Here is a 12,380-nt window from a genome sequence, read left to right as displayed (position 1 = left end):
CACAGCATTACCACAGCATTACCACAGCATTACCACAGCATTACCACAGCATTACCACAGCATTACCACAGTATTACCACAGCATTACCACAGCATTACCACAGCATTACCACAGTATTACCACAGCATTACCACAGTATTACCACAGTATTACCACAGCATTACCACAGTATTACCACAGCATTACCACAGCATTACCACAGTATTACCACAGTATTACCACAGCATTACCACAGTATTACAACAGTATTACCACAGCATTACCACAGTATTACCACAGCATTACCACAGTATTACCACAGTATTACCACAGCATTACCACAGCATTACCACAGTATTACCACAGCATTACCACAGCATTACCACAGTATTACCACAGCATTACCACAGTATTACCACAGTATTACCACAGCATTACCACAGCATTACCACAGTATTACCACAGTATTACCACAGCATTACCACAGTATTACAACAGTATTACCACAGTATTACCACAGTATTACCACAGTATTACCACAGCATTACCACAGTATTACCACAGCATTACCACAGTATTACCACAGCATTACCACAGTATTACCACAGCATTACCACAGCATTACCACAGCATTACCACAGTATTACCACAGTATTACCACAGCATTACCACAGTATTACCACAGCATTACCACAGCATTACCACAGTATTACCACAGCATTACCACAGCATTACCACAGTATTACCACAGCATTACCACAGCATTACCACAGTATTACCACAGTATTACCACAGTATTACCACAGCATTACCACAGCATTACCACAGTATTACCACAGCATTACCACAGCATTACCACAGCATTACCACAGTATTACCACAGCATTACCACAGCATTACCACAGCATTACCACAGCATTACCACAGTATTACCACAGTATTACCACAGTATTACCACAGCATTACCACAGCATTACCACAGTATTACCACAGTATTACCACAGCATTACCACAGTATTACCACAGTATTACCACAGTATTACCACAGTATTACCACAGTATTACCACAGTATTACCACAGCATTACCACAGTATTACCACAGTATTACCACAGCATTACCACAGCATTACCACAGTATTACCACAGCATTACCACAGTGTTACCACAGCATTACCACAGTATTACCACAGCATTACCACAGCATTACCACAGTATTACCACAGCATTACCACAGTATTACCACAGCATTAGCACAGCATTACCACAGCATTACAACAGTATTACCACAGTATTACCACAGTATTACCACAGTCATGGGCGTCACCACCATATATTTGGGGGGGGACGTGTCCCCCCCACCTTTGAAACAAGGTCGTTTGGACCCCCCCACATTTGCCATCAAAAATATGTTGCATGACTGGTCAGCGTTATTTTCATTGCTTCACAATCAAATCCGTTCCACTTTATGAGTAGGGGATTGCCCATATCCAGAAATCCACTCCGCGTTTTACTTCTGTTTTTAACGGCACGCAGCATCAGACACGCACGCAGATTCGAAACATTCAGACTGAGGCAAGACGATATTTAGATCATCCACCAAGATGGATATAAGGATTTTTTTTTTCTAAGAAGAGAAAAGTAAGTCAAAGTCATCCAAGTTTTCCCGTGAGTGGCCAAACAGCAACATTGCGTTCTCCCAAGGTCAAACACAGCCAGCTTTTCTGATAAGAATGTTAGCACCTTATGAGACATTCTCTGTATTAGCAATAGAATTAGCATAGCCTACTAGCAACCAAATACGAGCTAGATCAGCTATATGGCACTAGCAGTTTTGTTAGGCATTACTAGTGCGGTTAGACATGTTTAAATGCAGAACAGACACAGGCGAAATGTCATCAAAAGCACAGAATGGCGACAAACACCTCACAGTGCTTACCTGTCCTGTCATTATTGCATCTCCTGCCCGTGTTCATTGCCCTGAGCATTTGCACTATTTAATTTGGCCATTGCACCCACCCAAAGAATCAATTTGGCATCTGATTGCTTGAGCTAGGGTTAAAAAATAAGAAGAAAACACCTGTTCCATTTATTTTTCTATTTCTAAAATGCTTGTGATTGTATTTTTTGTATTGATGATTGTATTTCTATGTCAAATGTTCTATTAGAGAAAAACAATATGAACAAGTGCTCAATGCATCCCCATTTCTCCTGATATAGGTGGTTGAGAGTGAGAGTGAGTCAGAGGCAGGGGCAGCAGGCAGGGGCAGTGGAGACAGCTCTAATTCACTCTTTGATTTTGTTTGTTTGTTATAGTTGTATGTTCTGCAATGCACTGAAGAGGGCTAAGTTTGATTGTAATAGGCTCTGAGTAGCCTAGGTACATATTTTATGTTTCCTCATAACTTTTTATTCAATTTGTTGACTCAAAGTTACCTCATTCTTTTCTAATTCACTCTTTGATTCTTTTTGAATCTTCATATTTAATAAAGTACCTAAAAAGTGCCACGTGTCAGTATCAGGCCTCTGTGAGTTAAACCAAAACATAATAGTAGTCAGTAATTGCAGACCATGCCAGCTCCAAGGAAAAACAAAGAAAGAGGGAGATTATTTTGGGTGTAAAACGCACCAGAATGCAGGAAATTGAATCTACTATTTAAAAAATTTCGGGGGGAGGACCCCCAGACCCCCCGAAAAATAAGTGTCCCCCCCACATTCAAAAAGCTGCTGACGCCCATGACCACAGTATTACCACAGTATTACCACAGCATTACCACAGCATTACCACAGTATTACCACAGTATTACCACAGTATTACCACAGTATTACCACAGCATTACCACAGCATTACCACAGTATTACCACAGCATTACCACAGCATTACCACAGTATTACCACAGCATTACCACAGTATTACCACAGTATTACCACAGTATTACCACAGTATTACCACAGCATTACCACAGCATTACCACAGTATTACCACAGCATTACCACAGCATTACCACAGCATTACCACAGCATTACCACAGTATTACCACAGTATTACCACAGCATTACCACAGTATTACCACAGTATTACCACAGTATTACCACAGCATTACCACAGCATTACCACAGTATTACCACAGTATTACCACAGCATTACCACAGTATTACCACAGCATTACCACAGCATTACCACAGTATTACCACAGTATTACCACAGTATTACCACAGTATTACCACAGCATTACCACAGTATTACCACAGTATTACCACAGCATTACCACAGCATTACCACAGTATTACCACAGCATTACCACAGTGTTACCACAGCATTACCACAGTATTACCACAGCATTACCACAGCATTACCACAGTATTACCACAGCATTACCACAGTATTACCACAGCATTACCACAGCATTACCACAGTATTACCACAGCATTACCACAGTATTACCACAGCATTAGCACAGCATTACCACAGCATTACAACAGTATTACCACAGCATTACCACAGCATTACCACAGCATTACCACAGCGTTACCACAGTGTTACCACAGTATTACCACAGTATTACCACAGTATTACCACAGCATTACCACAGCATTACCACAGCATTACCACAGTATTACAACAGTATTACCACAGCATTACCACAGCATTACCACAGTATTACCACAGCATTACCACAGCATTACCACCGTATTACAACAGTATTACCACAGTGTAACCAGGGAGTAGCTAAAGGACTGTAGAATTTAGGAAGGGCTGGTTATCTAACTAACTCGGAGCTAAAATCGGCAGTGTAGGAGGATACAGGCAGGGGGCGCCAGCAACCCTTTAGACTAGCAGTACTAGCATTAGCATTAGCATTAGAATTAGCATTAGCATTAGCATTAGCTAACAGACAACTAAACACACAGCAACGGTATCCCATATGAACAAACACATTTATTTAGACAAATGATATATACATAACCCGTATATACTCCCTCCCAGCCGGCCACACACACACTCAATCACTCACTCACACGCAGGGCCTGGCCTGGAACAGGCTTAGAGTCCCGGACTGAAAGGAGCGCGTTGAGGCCTGGTTGGAGCTCGCATGTGCTTCGAGGAAGGCAGCAGACAAAGGGGGGGGGTGACGTAGCAACTCGAAGGGAAAGGGGCTTCTTCGTAGTCCACGACGAGGTGTGAATGGCTCAGGTCCGGTGGTCCACGGTCGGTCGCAATCCACCTCGTGAAGGCGACGGCTCTGTCCAGCTTGGGTCTCGCTTGGTCCAACGTTAGCAGCCGGCGGCTGGCAAGGCTGGCTAACGGGGACACAGCTAAACTGGGCTAGCGCTGCCAACTCAACGAACTCCGAACTCCCGCGGTGCTGCGGGTAGCCCGTGATTCACTACTAACAGTCAATGCCAAAGGCAGGTCTCCTCCGACACTCAGAGTCTCCCGTTCTCCTTGTGGACTGTTGAGAGATGTTGAATTGCTGCTGTAAGGTTTGCCCTCTGTCACAGTTGTGAACTCAATAATCACTCTTCAGGTCTTCAGCTTCAGCACGGTGTGCGTGTTACTGACTCCGCCATCTTAGATCGACTTCTCGTTCCTTCTGCTTCTTCTTCTTCACTCTAACTCTCGTCACTCTCGCGCACAGACCACTTCCGTCGCTATATATATCAACCGAACCTAGCATCCGGGTCACGGACACACCCCGGATATACCACGTCATTAAACATATACATAAACATTACAATAACAATACATACACCTTCATGCAAACGTACATGAATAGCATGGAAAACAATCAAGGAAACAACAGGGGCAAAACAGGGCTGATTTGGGGAAACCAACTGGCTCTAAACTGTGGGCCTTCATAACACACAGTATTACCACAGTATTACCACAGCATTACCACAGTATTACCACAGCATTACCACAGCATTACCACAGTATTACAACAGTATTACCACAGTATTACAACAGTATTACCACAGCATTACCACAGTATTACCACAGCATTACCACAGCATTACCACAGTATTACCACAGCATTACCACAGCATTACCACAGCATTACCACAGCATTACCACAGCATTACCACAGCATTACCACAGTGTTACCACAGCATTACCACAGTATTACCACAGTATTACCACAGTATTACCACAGTATTACCACAGCATTACCACAGCATTACCACAGTATTACCACAGAGAATGCTAACCCCCAGATAACCAGTGTGTTCCCAGCAGGGGAGGCTGGTCTCATTCACTATTCACTTTTTCTATTCATTTATAGTCACTGTAATTCCTCATACTGTAATACCATGCACTGTCTACATTATCATGTCTTTTGCACTATTTACTATCTGGTTAGACGCTAAACTACCGTTTGTGGTCCCAGTACGATTAAGTTGAATCTAATCTGGTGGAAGTAGATATCGGAGGACGGGCTCATTGTAATGGATGGCATTAAATAAGTAATGGTATAAAACCGTCCACTGGTTCCCAGTGTGTGTTAGTTATCCAGTTGTGTTTTCTCTCTCAAGATACTGCAGTTTCCCTGAAGAAGGGCTAAGCTTGTGAAATAAAAAACATTGATTTTTTGCAGAGTTTTTGAGTGTGCGGATGCTTCTTTACATCCCATTTGATACTCTTCAGCTCCAACACCTCAGCTAAATCTGATTACGGATGAGCGGTGGTATTTTCACTATTTTGATTTCACCACTGTAAAGGAATGCTCGGCATAAACATGGAAGGTTGAACTGTGCCAATGCAAAAACAGCTAGGGATCTCACCATGCCTAGGTGTCTGATTCCCTCTACTGGTAAATATACGTCATTGCAAGTTGCTTTCGTGACATTTACATTTAGGTCATTTAGAAGATGCCTTTGTCCAAAGCAAATTACAACAATAATAAACTTGAATCAAATAAAATAGTACTTGGTGAGGATGAAACAACAGTAACATAATTAAAACATAGGACATAAGACCTGATAAATAAAGTGTATTAGAAACACAATGTAAAGGAGGAAGGGGGTGCAGCCCGAAGAGTCTATGATGAAAGACAAGGAGTGACTCTGCAGTCATGACAGTGGTGGGGAGCTCGTTCCAACAGTGAGGTGCCAGGACTGGAAAAGCTGTGACCGGGCAGCGCGACCGCTGCAGCCCTGCAGAGGCGGTGGTGCCAGTCGGCCAGCAGAGGTGTAGGAGTGGCGTGAACGGGCACGTTCCACGTGGATGGGGGCAGATCATTGCCTGCATGTAGGAAGGGGCAGTTCCCTTTGCCGCCCGGTAGGTGAGCACAAGGGTCTTAAACCTAATGCAAGCTACTATCGGGAGCCAGTGAAGGGTGCAGAGGAGAGGGGTGACATGGGAGAATTTGGGGAGGTTTGAACACCAGATGGGCGGCAGCATTTTGGATGAGCTGCCGAGGTCTGATGGCAGAGGCGGGGAGCCCTGCCAGGAGTGAATTGCAATAGTCAAGGCGGGAGATGACCAGTGACTGGACCAAGAGTTGACCTGCTTCTCTGGTGAGGAATGGACGTATCCTTCTGATGTTTAAGAGGTGGAATCTGCAGGAGCGTGATGGAGAAGTCTTGGAGAGGGCAGGCTTTCCATGGGAGGAAGAGTAGCTCAGTCTTTTTCAGGTTGAGCTTGAGGTGAGGGGGCTGACATACACGCAGAAATGGCTACAAGATACGCAGAGACACGTGTGGTCACCTGTGAGTCAGAAGGGGGGAACGACAGGAAGAGTTGAGTGTCGTATGCGTAGCAGTGGTAGGAGAAACCATGGAAGGGGATTTCTGTGCCAAGAGAGTTGGTGTAGAGGGCGAATAGTCATGGCCCTAGGACGGAGCCCTGGGGGACCCCGGTGGTGAGGGCTCATGGTGACATTGTATTCATTGTATTTACAGTCAGTGATGTTACTATATTATGAATAGGGAATTGTAGCTTGTGTGTGTTTCAATTCTGTGTTTTTTGTTATGTTACTCATAGGTCATTTAGGTTAAGCTCAGCAATGTATTATTAGTAAGGTTCTGTCAACTTAATGAGCCTAATTTATCAAGTACACAAACGCACGCATGCTCACACGCAGGCAAACACACACACACACACACACACACACGCTTGCGCGCACACACTCGCGCACGCACACACACACACACACACACACACACACACACACACACACACACGCACACACGCAAAGGTGAGTGTATCATTGTTCGAGGTTCAGATCAGACCCTGGAGGTGGAGTCCATCCTGAGTGAAGGACACTGTTACTAAAAAGAGAGGGAACAGCAGGAAGAGAGAGAGAGAGAGAAACTGGGGTTAGAGGGAGGGAGAGCCCCTGGAATGGACGGAAGGTCAGAAGGGAGGGAAGGACAGGCCCATGGGAGAGGAGAGGAGAGAGGGATAGAAATAGGGAGGTGGGGTAGAGAGAAAGGGGGTTGGAGAGGCAGGCAGAATCCTAGTGATTACAGCCAGTGAGAGGAAGAGGTAGAGTACAGGAGGGAGAGAGGGAGAGATAGAGGAGTAGGACAGTAGAGGGATACAGTGACAGGATAGGTGCTCTACTAGGCAGAAAGTTGAACAAAGTACCACGAGAGAGGGTAACGAGAGAGAGAGAGAGGGAAAACATACTGCTCAAGAAAGAGAAAAACAGGGAGAAGGGAAGAGAGGAAGAGAGGTATAAAGGACATTTCAGTTGAGATAAAATAAAATAATTTCTGATCAGGAGAGTGTAGGGGGATTCAGCATTAGAGACAGAGAAGAGGTTGATACAGGTAAAGGTAAAGAAAGACTAGTTGAAGAGAGATGGAGAAGGTAGAGGAGGAGGGTGATACCAGTCTATATACCATAGCCATCGTGCTCCTCTGCTGTGGCGCTGTCAAACTGCTACACCTCCTGGGGCTCATCAGCGTAGACGGTGAGTCACTGTCCTCACACAATAATGATTACATACTTTATTTGTGTCGTATTTGTTCCACTCAATGTTGCTACATGTACTACTACTACTACTACTACTAATACTATTACTACTACTACTAATACTATTACTATTACTACTACTAGAATTATTACTACTACTACTACTATTACTACTACTACTACTACTACTACTACTACTACTACTACTACTACTACTACTACTACTACTACTACTACTACTACAATTATTACTACTACTAATACTATTACTACTACTACTACTACTACTACAATTATTACTACTACTAGTACTATTATTACTTCTACCACTACCTCTACTACTACTACTACTACTACTACTACTACTACTACTACTACTACTACTACTACTACTACTGCTACTGCTACTACTACTACTACTACTACTACTACTACTACTACTACTACTACTACTACTACTACTATTACTATTACTACTATTACTACTGCTACTACTACTATTACTATTACCACTACTACTGCTACTATTACTATTACTATTACCACCACTACTACTACTACTACTACTACTACTACTACTACTACTACTACTACTACTACTACTACTACTACTACTACTACTACTACTACTACTATTACTAGGCAAGGCAAGGCAAGGCAAGTTTATTTATATAGCACATTTCATGCAACAGAGGCAGTTCAATGTGCTTTACATAGAGCATAAAACATATGACAGAGGATAAAGGGCAAAGGAGAATAAGTAAGAAAATAAAAGTAAGAAAAATAGATATAAAAAATAGATAACAACATTTAATAAGCATAGATAAAGTGCTACTGTTTAGTAAAAAATGCTGCAGAACATGAAGGTTTTTAGCCTAGTTTTAAATATATTTAGAGTTTGAGCCAGGAGCACAGAGTGACTGAGCTGCTTCACCGTGTTTTGTTTTCTCTCTTGGAATGCTTAGTAGGTTGGTCTCAGCTGACCTTAGGGGCCTTGCTGGAATATAGGGTGAGAGGAGGTCTGATATGTACTTTGGTCCAAGACCATTTTGTGATTTATATACAATTAGAGAAGTACTTTGCATTCATTTCTCTGAGAGACTGGTAGTCAGTGTAGAGATCTCAGGATTTGTGTAATGTGTTAACAATTCATAATGATGATAACATTTCTTCTGTTTTTGTTAGGACCCTAGCAGCGGCATTTTGGATGAGCTACAATTTGCTAACAGCCCCTTTAGATAGGCCTGTTAGTAGACCATTACAGCTGCTAGTAGGCTAGTGCTAAAAAGGAACATCGCTACAAACATCTAACTGCATGTTTAGCACATCACAACATGTTGATAGAACATCAACATGCTAAAACCACATAACTACACATAATTAGATGATCACACAGTCTACACAGGCTTTTGAACACGTCCTAAAAAGTTTGTTTAGAAGCCATGTATTACTTACCCAGTAGCCTAGGGCAGACGAGAGACAGGCAGACAGAGAGAGACAAATTAGTGAAAGTATTTAGTAATCCTAAAACTGTTGTTTGTTGGTCGAGTGGGCGCTTAACCCTCTATGGCACGCATTATGAATCCAGTTGGGAAAAAAATGTTTGGAGTGTTTTTTTGTCTTAGAATAGACCAAATAAACATAATCTAAAGACATTTTCAATAAAGATTTTTTGGGGGGTACTTTTTGGGGTGCGTTGCCTTGAGGCAACACTGTGCCATAATGGTCAGTCAAAGTCAAAGTCAAAATCAGCTTTATTGTTAATCTAATATATGTACAGACATACAGAGGGCTGAAATTGCATTTCCCTCTCATGCACGGTGCATAGTAAACAAAAACAATAAATAACAATATAATACGACAAGATTAGACATAACTATCTATACAAAACATACTAGATAAAAGATTTTAAATGTGCGGTACAATGTACAGGGGTGGGATACAATAGACAATAGTGCAATAGTGGTAATTGGCTCAGTATAATAGAGTAAAGTGGCTAAAGTACATACATGTAAGTAATGGTAAGTAATGGTATGGAGAGTGCCCCCGAGAGGCGCCCGAGAGGTGCCCCAAGAGAGGCACGCCTGCCCCCTGACAGGTGCGCCTGACCAGTGTCATGGTGTCATGGTGAATCCATAATGGTAAGGTGTTGCCTCAAGGCAACATTTGCAACTTACTTGCAAACTTGCATTTTAACAAGTTTCCATTACTTAATTAGCAAATAAAGTAAATTAAACTATTAGAAAGTAAGCTTTACTTACCTATTATTGTGAATATATTTTTTTCAAGGTTGAAAAAGGCCAGGAAAATATGTTTTTAATCGATTTTTGTGGACAGAAATGGCTAAGCTAATTCTTGTGGGAAGGTCTGGAAGAAAGGGATGCTGCATGGCCTCCAGAGAGACATGTGACAAATTCAAACACTGCTATTGGTTCCTTATGGTCCTGCCTATTTTTCTAAGCATTGCATCATAACTGGGGATGCATTGTGTGAATGTAAAAGGCCAATAATGGGTGTTGCCTAGAGGCAACAAGGTGCCATAGAGGGTTAAACACTTGGTTCCACCAAAATGGAAAACACATTTTTGTTTAAAAATAAGCTTTTTGCTCATTTGCACGACTTGAGAATTGTAGACATGCGGCCCTTTTCACCAGATCGTGTCACAAATGCATGGATGAGTTTTTCAAGGTCTTGTTTGGACATGAAACCTCTCATTCTTGCTATGTAGTTCAGGTGATAGTAGGTTGATTTAGTTATTGAGTTTATGTGGCTGTTGAAGTTTAGATTAAGGTCTAGAATTACGCCAAGATTTCTGACCTGTTTTTTAGTCTGAAGGGAGAGAGAATCAAGGTGGGCACTGACTTTTGATCTTTTGTCAGATGCACTGAATACAATTATCTCAGTTTTACCCTTCTTTAGTTGAAGGAAGTTTTGTCTCATCCAGCCGTTTATTTGTTCCATGCATTTACAGAGATTGTCGATGGGACTATAGTCATTAGGTGAGAGGACTATGTATATTTGAGTGTCATCCACATAGTTGTGGTAGGCAATTTTGTTCTTTTTTAAGAGGTATTCTAATGGAAGCATGTCGAGATTTAATATGAGATAGGTAGGACAGCCACTGACTTTTATTGTGAAAGGCAGGACAGCCACTGGGATCCAGAGGGGCGTGGCATCCACCACATGGTAACAATTAGTGATTAGTTGCTTTGTGATTCTCTACTTAACCTGTGCGCACCCAGTATCTGCTCTCTTTGCTCACCAGACTTCCTGCTTGTCCAAGCTCTCAGTCCCTTCACGGCTGAGTCAGAGGTATGATCTTGTGATCTTAATGACATATCATTGTGATGCTAGTTGACACTACAGTGTTGTATTTTTCCACCATTAATTGGTAGACTGGTGTGGGCTTTACCTCTTTGCTTACCGACTTCCTGTTTGTCCAAGCTCTGTCCCTTCCCATTCCCAGAGGTAGTTTGTTGTACTATCATTTGCTCCATAAGATGTATTAGGCTAGTTGCTGCTACAATCTTGTATTTTATCACTACTAGGTATTAGTAGGCTGGTGAGCAACAGTGCTGGTTCCCACCGCTGAGGTACAGTGGATGGTGGATTGAAGTGGTGCATGCAACTGACAAAGGTAACACATGTATACAGTATCGTAGGATTGTCCATCCGAGGTCATTATAATTATTGTGTTATTGTGGTGACCCACTGTACATAGACATTCCCTAGACCAGGGGTGCCCAATACGTCGATCGCGATCGACCGGTCGATCGCAAAGGTAGTATGGGTAGATCGCATGGCATTGAACAAAAAAAGTAAAAAAACAAAAAAAACAAGTAAAAATAAAAAAAGTTCGCCTATCATCCATCTTCACTATGGCTTTTGCCACTTGATTGACGTACAGGTAAGCCAGTCTGCGATCTGATCTTTTCACCTAACACACGGTTCACCACGCATGCGCAGTCAACAGCGCCAACTACAAAATACAAAATACCGGCGAGACTAATTAACTAGTTAGCCTTCCAATTTCTACTATTTACTACTAAAGAAAGGGTATACAAATGAGTGGGGAAGCTGGACCAAGTAAGAAACCAATAACGTATAACTTCCATCCAGAATGGGAGGAGGACTTTTACACGATGTGATATTGGAAGTGCGTCTGTCTGATCTGCAGATCTACGATGGCTGTTAGAAGGGAAATGTGGCAAAAGAGCGAAAACGTACAGCTATAACGATAGCTTCTTATCGCGTCAGTCACGTTCTTGTTAAACACAAGAAGTCATTCAAAGACGGCGAAATTGTGAAAAACGTTTCTCGAGGCTGCAGATTGCCTTTTCGATGACAGATCCACAGTGGCTGATGACACCTTGCAGCCTGCCTACACCTTGCAACCAGCTCCTACAGCCCTGACTACTACAAACTAGCTGCCTCCTCCCAGTGCCAGGTCTCCCACTAAGGTAGAGAAATGCATTTATTTC

The sequence above is a fragment of the Nansenia antarctica genome (assembly GCF_963989245.1).
Source record: "Nansenia antarctica genome assembly, chromosome: 3".
In the NCBI taxonomy this organism is placed as follows: Eukaryota; Metazoa; Chordata; class Actinopteri; order Argentiniformes; family Microstomatidae; genus Nansenia; species Nansenia antarctica.
The sequence above is the reverse complement of the archived record's forward strand: the minus strand, read 5'-3'. Positions refer to the sequence as shown.